General features: G+C 40.6%; 1 protein-coding gene across 2 annotated transcripts in view; it reads right to left on the minus strand.

Annotated features, from left to right (window-relative positions):
* CDH6 (cadherin 6) overlaps nucleotides 1-17064 on the minus strand; it is a 151498-nt gene that overhangs the window by 34724 nt on the left and 99710 nt on the right. The window lies entirely within an intron of this gene.

A 17064-nucleotide genomic window follows, 5' to 3' on the forward strand; every position in this document is an offset into this window, starting at 1 on the left:
TGAAATTAAGTGAATTCTGAGGATACTATGGAAATAGAAGATGAGAATCCTAACTTGGATAAGTAGTCCATGTTTCCTGTCCCAAAGATTATATCCACAGTGTTGAGTTTCTAATGTTTCCTAACTTCCCTTTTTCTCACCCAGTAAAATGTTAGATGATACCTTTAGATGGTACTTAGACCTAACTATAGGTCTATAAGATATATATATATACACACACATTTATAATTAGGATATATGTATATCCTATCTATCTCTATATAGAAAATTATATATACACATTATCTATATTATCTATATATGGGACAGGATATATAATATATACATAATTTTCTATATATATTTTATATATATAATTTTCTCTATATATTATATATCCTGCCCTATATATATAATATATATATATAATTTTCTATATATATATATACACATAGGATAGGATATGTGTGTGTATGTATATATATATAAAATTAGGTTTGTAGGTCTTCAGATAATCGGACCCTATTTGCAAATTTTCAAAAAGCCTTGTTTATTAAGGAGGACTATTTATAAACCCCCAGCATTATAAGCATCCATGGTATATAGAGAAGTCAGTCTTAGTGGGAAGGCTGCTACTCTCTACCTTGTTTCGATTCTGTCTTAACAGAGTACGGGCATGCTACGAACGACAACAAGAACAGCGGAACCGCGACGCCAAGCCTTTCTCCTGTTGATTTATACACTGCACAAAGTGCTCGGAGAAGCATTACACATATGAAAATAGACTCTTAGGGCAAAAAGACACTTTAAAAATAATCTAACCTAGTCTAAAAGTATTCCACTGAATATCACTTACAGGAAGCGCTGAGGGAAAGAAGACTTTCTTTACGGCCCCTTTCTTGGAGTCATGGTTAACATGTCAAAAGGCTCTGAGTGTCTGCAGTTTGAAACTATATTTGATTTGGTGTAATCTAGTTTTCCCTAACTTTCTTGTTTAAATAATCCTTTTTGGATGTAACTTACATTGATATCCCCCATACCAGTTTTCCAAAAAAGATACTTTGGGAAACATGAACTAATTTAAAATCCATCATTGTAGAGTCAAGAAAACTGAGAATCCGGTGTGTGCTGTTTCCAAAATCACACAGCTCACGTGAGAGAGTCTGAAGATTAACACTTGAGCACAGGAAGAGGCTTTATAGATTGTGTGGTGCAACTTTCTCCTTTTTAGAGGTAGACAAACTGTGTCTAATGTAACACAGCTAAAGCGAGTTAATTGTGGCATTTGGGGAAGATAATATTATTCATATAATTAGTAGCCTTGAAAGCAATTTGGCAGAAATAATGGAAGATAAATTCGAATGGGGAGGAAATTGCTTAGAAGTGAGATAAATGCAATCAGAAATGTAAAACAAGAGCATCCCATGATTTGAGTAATGGGATATGCTAAGGAAATGTTGAAACCATGATGCCACAGAAAGAGCCACTGGGGAAAGTTTAACTCTCCATTGTCAAATTCGAATGACTGAAGAGGCTCTTAAAAAGCGATTTCATTAACCCATGAGTAAGGAAACCTATGTCACTGCCTGGCGGATCCTTGCTCTAGGGCAGCTGTGGTCAGCAGCCTGGCACAGTACGGGGGGCACGGTCCTAGGCGTGAGCCATGTTCATTCCTTTTCACTCTCGGCAAGTGTAACGCCACAGCAGAGTCAATTAACCTCCCTCAGCCAGAATCCTTATCTGCAAATTGAGGGTAATAAGAGCTACACAGAGAGGCTGTTGTGAAGATCTAATTGAAGACCACATGCAAATAGTACATTAACCACCATGTAAACATGCAATAAAAGCATGGTATGTGTCTCATAAATTACAAAGTGCCTCCCAAATTTAAGAGAGTGCTACTGTTATTAACTCTTAGTTCATAATCAGCATGTTTTTGCTCCTATTTTGACTTTGAGAACTTTGTTTAGGAGACTTTGAAAATGCAGTTTTACAGACACATGGTATCTCTAAGGTAAAATCTCTGATCAAAAGCCAGTATTCTTTAGTCGGGGCGGGGGTGGGGAAGAGGGGGGCAATTGGTGTCTTTACATGTGATTTATTATATTCTGTATTCCACTAGATTATACACGCTCCTCCACCAGTTCTTTCATCGGTTTCAATATGTAATTGTTGCACACTTAATAGGTGAATTCCACATCTGCGCACAAGATTTATTCAGGTAAAAGTAATCAGAAACTTATTTTTAGCTGTCAGGAGAGACCATTTCGATGACTTACAGAACAAACACCCGAGACGATGTAAAAGGGCAGAGGAAACGTCAAAGAGGAGTGTGGGCTAGGATTGCTTTGCAGATTACAGTTCAGATTTATCAATATTTGAAAACTAGTGGGAAAACGCATCTCTTCTCTTTGCATTGTCTGGTAAAAAAGCAATTTAACCTCCTCCCGCTTCCTCCCTCTAAAGTGCGTTTTTTGGGTCTGTCAGAGTACAAGGAGTGGAAACCTCCCAAAACCTCTGCTTTTTCTTCCCACCTTCCTCCTCTGCCATTGAACTCCCCTGGGGCCAGTTCTTTACTTGGGAAAAAAAGGAAACATAAGACATCAGTGCCTGTGAAAGTGGTGGTGAAAACCAGACATTAGGGGTTTATTGAGCACTTAGATTTTAATTGGATTTTTTCTTTTGTGATGTCATCCATCATGGCTACTGTAAAAGACAGAAGTTAAACAACAGCAAATAAAAGGTTGTAGGCTGCCTGAGGCATGTTTTTACTAATTTCAGTTTAATGTGGCTGTTCCATTAAGTTTAATCATCTGGTCCACGTTTAACGATTCACCATCAAGTAAAAATTACTCACTTGCCTCAGAAAGTCACATCTCACCTGTGACTGGTAAGACTTTTTACTACTGTACCTGTAGCATTTTGTGCCAGAGGGAGCTCTTGCTCTTGGTCTGTTTCCTCTGTTGATTTTTAATATTTATTTATTTAGAGATGGAGTCTCACTTTGTCACCCAGGCTGGAGTGCAGTGGCATGATCTCAGCTCACTACTGCCTCCGCCTTCCAGGTTAAAGTGATTCTCCTGGTTCAGCCTGCCATGTAGCTGAAATTACAGGCAACTGCCAACACACCTGGCTCTAATTTTTTGTGCATTTTTGGTAAAGATAGAGTTTCACCATGTTGGCCGGGCTGGTCTCAAACTCCTGACCTCAAATGATCTGTCTGCCTTAGGCCTTCCAAAGGGCTGAGATTACAGGTGTGAGCCACTGTGCCCAGCTGATCTATATCTATATCTATATATGAAATATATATATAAGAAATATATATATATATGAAATATATATATATGATATAACATATAGCATCTTGGCAAATAAACATAGGGATTTGTGGTTGTAGATGTAGCTCCATAGGGGGTGACACCAAAACCATGGCAGCATCTTTGCCTGCTGGGTGTTGTGGTTTCCTGGGGACACAGCATGTTTTTACATGCTAAATGTGCCAACTCCCAACTTGACTTTAAATCAAATTCAAAGGCATAACAAAGACGTTCAGTGGTCTATGAAGGCAGCCAATGCTGCCCTATTGCTCCCATTTCTTGTGTGTCCTCAAGTCACCATCTGAGTTAGAGACCAAATGGAATCTTCTAAGCATATGCATTGTTGAGATGCAAATCAAAACGACATTGAGATACCATCTCACGCCAGTTTGAATGGCGGTGATTAAAAAATCTGGAGACAACAGATGCTGGAGAGGAGGTGGAGAAATAGGAACACTTTTACACTGTTGGTGGGAGTGTAAATTAGTTCAACCATTGTGGAAGACAGTGTGGCGATTCCTTAAGGACCTAGAAATAGAAATTCCATTTGACCCAGCAATCCCATTACTGGGTATATATCCAAAGGATTATAAATCATTCTACTATAAAGACACATGCACACGAATGTTCATTGCAGCACTGTTTACAATAGCAAAGACCTGGAACCAACCCAAATGCCCATCGATGATAGACTGGACAGGGAAAATGTGGTACATATACACCATGGAATATTATGTAGCCATAAAAAATGATGAGTTCGTGTCCTTTGTAGGGACATGGATGAACCTGGAAACCATCATTCTCAGCAAATGGACACAAGAGCAGAAAATCAAACACCGCATGTTCTCACTCATAGGCAGGTGTTGAACAATGAGAACACATGGACACAGGGAGGGGAGCACTACACACTGGGGTCTGTTGGGGGGACATGGGGGAGGGATGAGGGAGTGGGGAGGTGGGGAGAGATAGCATGGGGAAAAATGCCAGATATAGGTGAAGGGGAGGAAGGCAGCAAATCACACTGCCATGTGTGTACCTATGCAACAATCTTGCATGTTCTTCACATATACCCCCAAACCTAAAATGCAATTAAAAAAAAAAAAGAAAACAGTCCAAACAATGTTGGTGAGGGTGTGGAGAAAAGGGAATACTCGTACACTGCTGGTGGGAAGGTAAATTAGTTCAATCTCTATGGAAAACAGTATGGCAATTCCTCAGAGAACTAAAAAGAGAACTACCATTCGACCCAGCAATTCAGTAAATCATTCATTCATCTACCCAAAGGAAAAGAAATCATTGTATCAGAATGACACCTGCATTCATATATTTACCACAGTGCCATTCACAACAGCAAAGGCATGGAACCAACGTATGTGCCCACCAACAGTTGATTGGATAAAGAAAATGTGGTACATATACACCCCGGAATATTACAAAGTTGTAAAAAAGAATGAGATCATGTCCTTTGCAGCAACATGAATGGAGCTGGAAGCCATTATCCTAAGTGAACTAACACAGACACAGAAAATCAAATACCACATGTTCTCATTTATAAGTGGGAGCTGAACAAAAAGTACACATGGACATAACAATGGGGAAAATAGACTCTGGAGACTCCAGAGTGGGGAGGAAGGAGAATGATGGTTGAAAAATCACCTACTGGGTACAATGTCTAACACTGGGATGATGGGTACACTAGAAACCCAGCCCCTACCATTACACATATAATACATAACAAGTGCATGTATCTTCTGATCTGAAATAAAAATTAAATGAGACATTTATGCAGCCAATAAACATATGAAAAAAAGCTCATCATTACTGGTTATTAGAGAAATGTAAATTAAAACCACATTGAGATACCATTTCACGCCAGTTAGAATGGCGATCATTAAAAAATCAGGAAACAGATGCTGGAGAGGATGTGGAGAAATTAGGAACGCTTTTTACACTGTTGGTGGGAGTGTAAATTAGTTCAACCATTGTGGAAAACAGTGTGGTGATTCCTCAATGATCTAGAACTAGAAACAACATTTGACCCAGCAATCCCATTACTGGGTATATACCCAAAGGATTACAAATCAAGACACATGCACATTTATGTTTATTGCAGCACTGGTCACAATAACAAAGACTTGGAACCAACCCAAATGCCCATCAGTGATAGACTGGATAAAGAAAATGTGGCACATATACATCATGGAATACTATGCAGCCATAAAAAAGAATGAGTTCATGTCCTTTGCAAGGACATGGATGAAGCTGGAAACCATAATTCTCAGCAAACCAATATAAGAACAGAAAACCAAACACCACATGTTCTCACTCATAAGTGGGAGTCGAGCAATGAGAACACGTGGACACAGGGAGGGGAACATCACACACCCAGGCCTCTTTGGGGGTAGGGAGCTAGGGGAGGAATAGCATTAGGAGAAATACCTAATGTAGATAATGGGTTGATGGGTGCAGCAAACCACCATGTCACATGTATACCTATGTAAGAAACCTGCACATTCTGCACATGAACCCCAGAACTTGAAGTATAAATTAAAAAGAAGACTGTAGCTCACATCTGTAGTCCCAGCATTTTGAGAGGCTGAGGTTGGCACATCATGAGGTCAGGAGATCAAGACCATCCTGGCCAATATGGTGAAACCCTGTCTCTACTAAAATACAAAAATTAGCCGGTGTGGTGGTGCGTGCCTGTAATCCCAGCTAATTGTGAGGCTGAGGCAGGGGAATCGCTTGAACCTGGAAGGTGGAGGTTGCGGTGAGCCGAGATCACACCACTGCACTCCATTCTGGACAACAGAGCAAGCCTCCATCTCATAAAAAAAAAAAAAAAAAAAAAATTAAATAAAAGAACTTCCTCTCCCACCAAAAAACAGTTCAAACAAAAGCTTACCCAGATGACACACATAGGAAAGGACATATAGCAGCCTTACATGGGCTTAGGAAAGGTATAAAGTGATGTTTGACTAAAATGGAAAATTGAATTATGGCCAATATGCTTGTAGGGTGTAATGCAAATGTAACGTCACTCTTTAAGAAATGTTACGGTTGCTAATCTGAGATGTCACAAGACAATTAGAGAACACTGGTGTTGAAAAGATGCTGTGTGATTGGGATTGAGGGAGAGGAACAGCAGTTACAGCAGAGAGAGAACATCTTTGTGTTAAACAGGTAGAATATTAGTTTAGATCAGCACAATAAATCTTTGATCAACTTATGACCAATTGAGGCTTCACTGCATCAATATCTATGTATATGTACAGATGTCTGTGTATATACATACATCTTTATAATGCATGCATACATAATGCTAATAAAGAGACTTAGTGTTGTGAAGGCTTGGAGAAGCTTGTTGGGTAGAGTTTATATCAGGAAGAAATAGAACCCTGCTTGAAGTATATGGCAGGGATTAGATTAGAGTCCACTCTGTTTTAGAGATTATGGAATTATAAAAGTATATTTTAATAAAATTCCATATGAAACATTATGCTGTATTTGAATGTTAATAATTTGGTATGAGTTAACTCATTTATATGTGATGATTATTTTACCAATTGAAAAGTGGATGACAGCATACGATTACGGCGGGTTCCCAGCTGTGGGTTGGATGCATGTGTGGCTATTCAACCTTGTGATTCAGTTTTCACCTTGTAATATGTGTGAATGGAAAGGGTGCAACTTGAATGTCCCTGGTTTAGCAGGAAGTGGCTTGCTCTAGTCCAATTTTTTCCCCCACAGGTTGCAGTGTAAGTGAGGCAGTGACCTGGCTTCCATCAGGCTGATGAGGACAGTGCTCAAGGGGATGGCAAGCCACAACGTGGAAGGAACTCAGGTTCTAGAATAACCTCATATCCCACCAGCCTGTAATTGAAAGAGGAAAAAAAAAAGCATTGCACTTCAGCCATTCTATTTTTGAAGTATTTTTGTTGTTACTGTAGTTTTGCCTTGACCCTAACTCAGTGGTTCTCAACGGGCAGTCCCTGGACCAGCTGCATTAGCATTACCTGGGAATTAGTTAGAAATGGAAACTTCTAATACTATGTTGAATAGAAGTGGTGAGAGAGGGCAACTTTGTCTTCTGCTAGTTTTCAAAGGGAATGCTTCCAAAAAACCAAACACTACATGTTCTCACTCATAAGTGGGAGTTGAACAATGAGATCATGTGGACACAGGGAGGGGAACATCACACACCGGGGCTTGTACAGTGGTGGTGGGGGTAGGGGAGGGATAGCATTAGGAGAAATACCTAATGTAGATGACAGGGTGATGGAGGCAGCAAACCACCATGGCACGTGTATACCTGTGTAACACACCTGCACATTCTGCTCATGTACCCCAGAATTTAAGTACTAAAAAAAAAAAAGAAATGGAAACTTCTGACACCATCTACCTCCAGAATAAAAAACTCAGGGGATTCCACACAGCACTGTGTTTTCAGAAGCCCCTTAGGTAGTTCTGACGCATGCTCAAGTTTGAGAGCCACTGTCTTAACTAGTACAATCATAATAGTTACAGCAGGGACATAGGCAAGGGAAAGAGGTGAGTGTGAATTAATGCTATGCTCTCATCACATAACCTTGGGGGAACTTGTTAGATTCTCCAGGTCTTCATTTCCTTATCTATGTTAGGGAGATAATAATGATACTTAATTTACAAGTGGGTTGCTCTGACAAGAAATAAAATAATGTGTGTAAGACGCTTAGTAGATGGCCTAGCTCAGAGAAAATCTTCAGTAAATTACTCTTGAATTCATAAACATGAAGTATCCAAAGGTGGATTTTGGGAAAATGGTGGGATTTGGATCTGATTTCTGACTTTCCTATTAATCAGTGAAATAAATGAATGAATCTTAGTCTCTGTTCAGTCCTAATAAAGAACTGGAAGTGATGAACTTTGCCTCTTCTATCTGCCTCCCAACTTTTTTTTTTTTTGAAACAGAGTGTCACTCTGTCGCCAGGCTGGAGTGCAGTGGCGTGACCTTGGCTCACTGCAACCTCCACCTCCCAGGTTCGAGCGATTCTCCTGCCTCAGCCTCCTGAGTAGCTGGGACTACAGGCATGCACCACCATGCCCGGCTAATTTTTTTTTTTTTTGTATTTTTAATAGAGACAGAGTTTCACCATGTTGGCCAGGATAGTCTCAATCTCTTGACCTCGTGATCTGCCCTCCTCGGCCTCCCAAAGTGTTGGGATTATAGGCGTGAGCCACTGTGCCTGGCCCTCCGTCTGCCCCTTCAATGCTGGCATCCTATGGGCCTGTGTCTTTGGTCTTTGTTTCCCTCCTTTCACATGCTCTCGCCACATGAGACCCTCTATTTCCATAGATTCGACTGCCATCTCTGTACCATCAGTGCCCAAATCTATCTATGAACCCAGGGAAGAGCATTTTCTTGAGATCTAGAAAATTGTTGGAGTTTATATCAGGAAGAAATTGTCCCCTCTTGGGCAAGTCCCTTAGACAACTTAGACTCAGCACATCCCTGCTGACCTCATCACCTTCTCTCCAAATCATTTTCCTCCTCCCGCCTCTGTGAAAGCCACCAGGGAGTCATCCTAGAGCATCCCCTCTGCCACTATCCCCACATCCATTAAGCCACCACGTCTAGTCAATTCTACCTCTTATGTCTGTCTTGATTCACCTACATTTTTCCATTTTCACTGCTGCCACCTTGGTCCATGCCACTGCCTTTTCTCCTTGGTCTATTGTAAGGAGGCCCTCCAAACACACACCCAGGTTGGCTTTCTTTAGATTTTCCTTTCTGCAATTAGATCAACTTAAGAACACCACCAGCTCTGAAGATGTCACTGTCCTCCAGTTAAATCCTGCAGTGTCCTCTCTTTACTCTTGGGGTAAAGTCCTCATCCCCATCCCTTAACACGGCCTCCAAAGCCCTGCTTCTCTTCTCTTTGGCTTCATCAGCCATCATTCTCTCCTTAACTCTCCTGGTTCCAGCCACACCCTCCTTCTTGCAGTTTCTTGAAGTTACATCACTAACTAGCTCTTTTGTAGCTAGACCTCCCCACATGTGGTTCCCTTGACATCAAACCCTTTTAACATCCTTACCTGGCTAAGCCAACTCCTGTGCCAGGTCTGTTTAATCTTTCTCTCCTCAGGGGTGCCTTCCTTAAGCTGCTGGTCTAAGATTCTCCTCCTATATGCAATCAATTCTTTCCCCACTTAGCCATCAGCACATTCTATTGTGCTGATAGAATGGAATTGATGATGTGTTTTACAGCTGTTTTCCTAGCTAGGTTGAGGATTCATAAAGGAAGGCACCAAATCTGTCTAGGTCACGTCTGTATCCTCAGAGCTCAACATACAGGCACATTATAGATACTAATAATCAATAATAGCAAGGAATGAATGATCAAATGAATAAATCTTGTAAAGATTAAATTGGATAAGATATCAATGATCAGTGAAGCTCTCTGGCACATAGCAGACACTCAGTAAATCTGTGTCCTCCATTCTCTTTCTTACTTGACTTTAGGATAATTCTGTAGATCAAAAATATATATTCCTGAAATGGCCAGATAATTGAGCAATTACTACTAAACATTAGACACTTGGTCTAATCTGAACAGTCTGAGGATGTAATTCAAGTTATTGCCTCAGACCTGAAAAAATTTCTTTAATAACAAATTCAACCTCAATATAATAGTAAAGCCAACTTGTATTGGATTTGTTGACAAGAATAGACCAATTGTAAGTACACTGAATTCATTGACCATCATAAATACATTGGGTGCTGGGTCAGAAGTCATCAGTTAAAGGTATGAAAGCTGCAAGATTTTACTGAACCATATTTCAAGTATCCTCCTGTTTCAGAAACTAAAGAGAAATGCTCAATTTCACAGAGACATTATTTCACAATAAAATAATTTAACTCTGCCAACCAGGACCATTTAAAAACACTTATTGGTCTGAAGAGTTGCATAAAGCAATAAATAAAAGCATCTAAACTCTGCCTTCTAAAAACTTGCAATTTAGGTTTGGAATAAAATATACAGAAAAAAAGCAGAAACTAGACACTATGCTCTCATTAGGTATTAGGACTAACAAGGTAAGTAAATAGCATAGAAGGAACTTGTAAGTTGGAAAAGACTGAATCAGGGAACGTGTAAGCTCTTTGATGGTTTAGGAAGACTTCTTGGAGAAGCTCAGACTACCGATGCAGAGAAAAATGATTGAGCAACCGATATAAGTGCATGGCATGGTTTCAAGGCTCAGTGTGGGAGAAAATCAGAAGAGGCCTTGAGTATGTGCCTGGGGTAATAAAAGCCATAAAGTCAGCAAAAATAGAAACACTTCTTCCCTTACATTGCAGGGTCGCATATTTTCTCACACTGCACTCAAATGTGCAAGAAAAGATGCAGCTTCCTTCTTATTATTTTTGTTTATAGCTTTTCCCTCAAGCTCTGGTCTCACTGAGGATTAGAAACTCAATACAGGTTGAATATCGACTCAGTAATTTAGTGCAATCCTAATAAAGTCTGCCTGATTCAGTAACACGGTCTCTTTGGATAACTCTTTTGGATAAATCCCAGTCTTTCTGGTTTCTTTTTCCTCCTACTTTGCTCCTGATCCAGTCCAAGATGACATCTGCATGTATGAAGGAGAGGAAGCCACATGGCCTTTGTCAGTGAGGAATTTAGGGGCTTTGGGAGCCAAGGACAGTCCTCATACTGATGCATCTCTAGACAATATCTGACCCTCTGGTCTCTGGACAGTATCTCTCATCTATGACTTTCCTCAGTGGCCTCTGTGGTTCTGGCAGATCATGACCTCTGCTCTCCAGCGATCAAGGTGACTAGCTTCATCTCACGTCCACCACTGGCATCACCTACTGCCCTGGAGGTCTGGCTATGTTGTCTTTGTCACCCTTAGGACATGTAGTTCTAGCTACAGGATTGCTTTGTTCTTCTATTGGACCATCTATTGGATCAATCTACCACCTTCTTGCTCTGGAGGAGCACAGAAAGGCTCCTGGGAATGAAACAGGGCTTCTTTCTCACCATGTGATTCCCCAAGAGGGAAGTGGGAAAAACCCACTCTGCTTTCACCTTTACCCACAAGCTTGCCACTGTTCCAACCCGGGGATTCAGATTCATGTGGCTCAGGGCAGTAGAAATAAGTCTCTCTCTGCGTGTACTTGGCAGTCAGGAATGTGAAGTCACTTCCTTGGTTTCAGGGATACCACACAAGCTTCTGTAGATGGAAGGTCCAATTTCCAGTACAAACCCTGTGGAGATAGCTGGGATGGAAAAATGACCTGCATGACAGAGCATCGTGCACGCAATGCTTGGTGACTACTTGCACCAATTGGTGAGTTTTATTTTGGTTGGCCAGCTTATTTTTTGATCTGCAAAATGAGCTCAAAAAGGATCTAGAAAATAGGGCCAGAAACAGTGGTTCACGCCTATAATCCCAACACTTTGGGAGACTGAGGTGGGTGAGTTTCTTGAGCTCAGGAGTTTGAGACCAGCCTGGGCAACATGGAAAAACCCCTTTTCAACCCAAAACACAAAAATTAGCTGGGCATGGTGGTACCCACCTGTAGGCTCAGCTACTCAGGAGGCTGAGGAAAGAGAATCACTTGAACCCAGGAGGCAGAGGTTGCAGTAAGCCAAGATTGTGCCTGGGAGACACAGTAAGTTTCCATCTCAAAAAAAAAAAAAAAAAAGAAAATCTAGAAAATCAATTTTTCTGACAAAATCTGGGATTGGGCTGCCTTCGTATCTCAAGTTTATTTTCTGTTATACCATGTTGGCTCTTATGACCCCCAAAATTTATCTTTTCTTATACAGCAGAAATAATATTTTTTTCTTTTTAAATATATATATGAATATAGAAGGAGGATCCAAGATGGCTGAAGAGGAACAGCTGCAGAGTGCAGCTTCCAGTGAGAACAGCACAGAGGGTGAGTGCTCACCACATTTCCAAACAAGCTTTCACTTCCCACAGACCAGGAGGTGCCCGGGCTGAAAAACAGCATGATTTTTCAGTGCAGCAGTTTCAGATGGTGCCGGGTTGGCACATAGAAAGTCACACAAGTCTGGCCAACTGTTTTGACTGGTGCCTGGAACACCCGGGAGACAGAGCTGCCCATTCAACTGAAAGGGAGGGGGCTGAGACAGGGAGCCAGGTGATCTGGCTTGGCAGGTACCACCCTCACAAAACAAGCAATCTGAAACACTCTGGATTGAGAGTTTTGCAGCAAGTGCAGCTGGACCCAAGATGGTCCAGCTCAGTGTGGGGAAAGGCATCCGCCACTACTGAGGCAGTTCACACAGCAGCTGGGCAGAGCCTGCAGCAGCTCAGCAATGCCTCTGCTGGCAGACTGACTAGACTACTCCATGTGGGGTAGGGCATCTATGAAAAAAGGCAGCAGTACAACAGGAACTTACAAATAAAGCTGACTTTCCTAGGACAGAGCACCTGGAAAAAGAGGCAGTTATGAGTTCAGCTACAGCAGACTTAAAGGTACCTGCCCAGCAGCTCTGCATGGAACAATGGAGCTCCTAGCACAGCACATGAACTCCTATATGGGACAGACTCTCTCCTCAAGCAACTCTGCAACCCCCGTATACCCAAAGAAACACCTCACAAAGGAGAGCTCAGGCCGATATCTGGTGGGTACCCTTCTGGGATAAGGATAGCAGAGGAAGGAACTGGTGGCAACCCTTGCTGTTCTACAGCCCCTGGGAGTGATCCTCAGGCAAGCAGTGTCTGAAGAGGACCTCCAGCAGTCCTGCAGCAGAGGGGCCTGACTGTTAGAAGGAAAACTAAGAAGCAGAAAGAAATAGCTTCCACATCAACAAAAAGGATGGCCACTCAGAGACTGCATCTGAAAGTTACCAACTACAAAGACCACAGGTAGATAAAGCCAGTAAGATGGGAAGAAAGCAGCACAAAAAGAATGAAAACACCCAAACCCAGAACGCCTCTCCTCCTCCAAGGGATCACAACTCCTCACCAACTAGGGATCAAAGATGATGGAAAATGAAACTGATGAATTGACAGAAACAGGCTTCAGAAGGTGGGTAATAACAGACTTCTCAGTGCTAAAAGAACATGTCCTAACCTAATGCAAAGAAACTAAGAACACAGAAAAAAGGTTAGATGAGATGCTAACTAGAATAAACAGCTTAGAGAAGAATATAAATGACTTGATGGAGCTGAAAAACACAGCATGAGAACTTTGTGAAGCATACACAAGTTTCAATAGCCAAACTGACAAAGCAGAAGAAAGGATATCAGAGATTGAAGATCAACTCAATGAAATAAAATGAGAAGTCAAGAAAAGAGAGAAATGAGTGAAAAGAAATGAACAAAGCCTCCAAGAAATATGGGATTATGTGAAAAGACCTAATCCATGTTTGATAGGTGTACCTGAATGTAACGAAGAGAATGAATCGAAGCTGGAAAACATTCTTCAGGATATTATGCAGAAGAACTTCCACAACCTAGCCAGGCAGGCCAACATTCAAGTCCAGGAAATACAGAGAACACCACAAAGATATTTCTCAAGAAAAGCAACTCCAAGGCACATAATCATCAGATTCACCAGGGTTGAAATTAAGGAAAAAATGCTAAGGGCAGCAAGAGAGAAAGGTCAGTTTACCCACAAAGGGAAGCCCATAAGTCTCACAGTGGATCTCTCCACAGAAACCCTACAAGCCAGAAGACAGTGGGGGCCAATATTCAACATCCTTAAAGAAAACTTTCAACCCAGAATTTCATATCCAGACAAACTAAGCTTCATAAGTGAAGGAGAAATAAAACCCTTTACAGACAAGTGATTGCTGAGAGATTTTGTCACCCCTGCGCCTGCCTTACAAGAGCACCTGAAAGAGGCACTAAACAAGGAAAGGAACAACCAGTACCAGCCACTTCAAAAACATACCAAATGGTAAAGACCATCGACACAATGAAGAAAATGTGTCAACTAACGGGCAAAACATCCAGCTAGCATCAAAATGGCAGGATCAAAATCATACATAACAATATTAACCTTAAATGTAAATGGGCTAAATGCCCCAATCAAAAGACACAGACTGGCAAATTGGATAAAAAGTCAAGACCCATTGGTGTGCTGTATTCAGGAAACTCATCTCATGTGCAAGGACACATATAGGCTAAAAATAAAGGGTTGGAGAAAGATTTATCAAGCAAATGGAGAGAAAGAAAAAAAAGCAGGAGTTGCAAACTTAGTCTCTGATAAAATGGACTTTAAACCAACAAAGATCAAAACAGACAAAGAAGAGCATTACGTAATGGTAAAAGGATCAATGTATCAAGAAGAACTAATAATCCTAAATATATATGCACCCAATACAGAGCACTCAGATTCATAAAGCAAGTTCTTCATGACCTACAAAGAGACTTAGGCTCCCACACAATAATAGTGGGAGACTTTAACACTGCACTGTCAATATTAGACAGATCAACAAGACAGAAAATTAACAAGGATATCCAGGACTTGAACTCAGATCTGGACCAAGTGGACCTAATAAACAGCTACAGAACTTTCCACCCCAAATCCATGGAATATACATTCTTCTCAGCACCACATGGCACCTACTCTAAAACTGACCACATAATTGGAAGTAAATCACTCCTCAGCAAATGCAAAATAATGGAAATCATAACAGTCTCTCAGATCACAGTGCAATAAAATTAGAACTTCAGAATTAAGAAACTAACTCAGAACTGCACAACTTCATGGAAACTGAACAACTGGCTCCTGAATGTTGACTGAATAAACAATGAAATGAAGACAGGAATAAAGATGTTCTTTGAAACCAACGAGAATGAAGACACAATGTACCAGAATCTCTGGGACACATTTAAAGCAGTGTCTAGAGGGAAATTTAGAGCAATAAATGCCCACCAGAGAAGTGAGGAAAGATCTAAAATTGACCCCTATCATCAAAATTGAAAGAGCTAGAGGAGCAAGATCAAGAAAACTCAAAAGCTAGCAGAATACAATAACTAACTAAGATCAGAGCAGAACTGAAAGAGACAGATACACAAAAAAATCCTTCAAAAAATCAATAAGTCCAAGAGTTGGTTTTTTGAAAAGGTCAAGAAAATGGACAGACCACTAGCCAGATTCATAGTAAATGATAAAGGGGATATCATCACTGACTCCACAGAAATACAAACTACAATAATAGATTACTATAAACAACTCTCTGCACATAAACCAGTAAACCTGGAAAAAATGGATAAATTTCTGGACACTTGCACCCTCTCAAACCTAAACCAGGAAGAAGTCAAAACTCTGACTAGACCAATAACAAGGGCAGAAGTTGAGGCATCAATTAATAGTTTACCAACCAAAAAAGTACAGGGTTCATAGCTGAATTCTACCAGATGTACAAATAGGAGCTGGTACCATTCCTTCTGAAACTATTCCAAACAATCCAAAAAGGGAATCCTTCCCAAATCATTTTATGAGACCAACATCATCCTGATACCAAAACCCGACAGAGACTCAACAAAAAAAGAAAACTTCAGGTCAATATCCATGATGAACATAGATCTTCAATAAAATGCTGGCAAACTGATTGCAACAGAACATCGAAAAGCTTATCCATGATGATCAAGTAGGCTTCATTCCGAGGATGCAAGCCTGGTTGAACATACACAAATCTGTAAACATAATCTACCACATGAACAGAACCAAAGACAAAAACCACATGGTTACCTCAATAGATACAGAGAAGGCCTTTGACAAAATTCAACAGTGCTTTATGCTAAAACCTCTCAATAAACTAGGTATTGAAGGAACATATCTCAAAATAACAAAAGCTATTTATGACAAACCTACAGCCAATATCATACTGAATGGGCAAAAACTGAAACATTCCTTTTGAAATCCAGAACTAGACAAGGATGCCCTCTGTCACCACTCCTATTCAATATAGTACTGGAAATTCTAGCCAGAGCAATTAGGCAAGAAAAAAAAGTGTATTCAATTAGGAAAAGAGAAAGTCATATTGTCTCTATTTGCAGATGACATGATTGCATATTTAGAAGACCCTATCATCTCAACCCCAAATCTTCTTAAACTGATAAGCAACTTCAGCAAAGTCTGAGGATACAAAATCAATGTGCAGAAATGACAAGCATTTCTATACACCAATAACAGACTAACAGAGAGCCAAATCATGAGCAAACTCCCTTCACAATTGCTACAAAGAGAATAAAATACTTAGGAATATAACTAACAAAGGATGTAAAGGATCTCTTCAAGGAGAACTACAAACCACTGCTCAAGGAAATAAGAGTGGGCACAAACAAATGGAGAAACATTCCATGCTCATGGTTAGGAAGAATCAGTATTGTGAAAATAGCCATACTGCCCAAAGTAATTTACAGATTCAACACTATCCCCATCAAGTTACCAATGACTTTCTTACAGAACTGGAAAAAACCACCTTAAATTTCATATGGAACCAAAAGAGAGCCTGCATAGCCAAGACAATCCTAAGCAAAAAGAACAAAGCTGGAGGCATCACATTACCTGATTGCAAACTATGTTATAAAGCTACAGTAATCAAAAGAGCATGGTACTGGTACCAAAACAGAGATATAGACCAATGGAACAGAACAGAGGCCTCAGAGGCAACACCACACATCTACAACCATCTGATCTTTGACAAAACTGACAAAAACAAGCAATGGGGAAAGGATTCCCTGTTTAATAAATGGTGTTGGGAAAACTGGGTAGCCATGTGCAGAAAGCAGA

The sequence above is a fragment of the Saimiri boliviensis genome, chromosome 1, assembly GCF_048565385.1.
Source record: "Saimiri boliviensis isolate mSaiBol1 chromosome 1, mSaiBol1.pri, whole genome shotgun sequence".
Classification (NCBI taxonomy): domain Eukaryota; kingdom Metazoa; phylum Chordata; class Mammalia; order Primates; family Cebidae; genus Saimiri; species Saimiri boliviensis.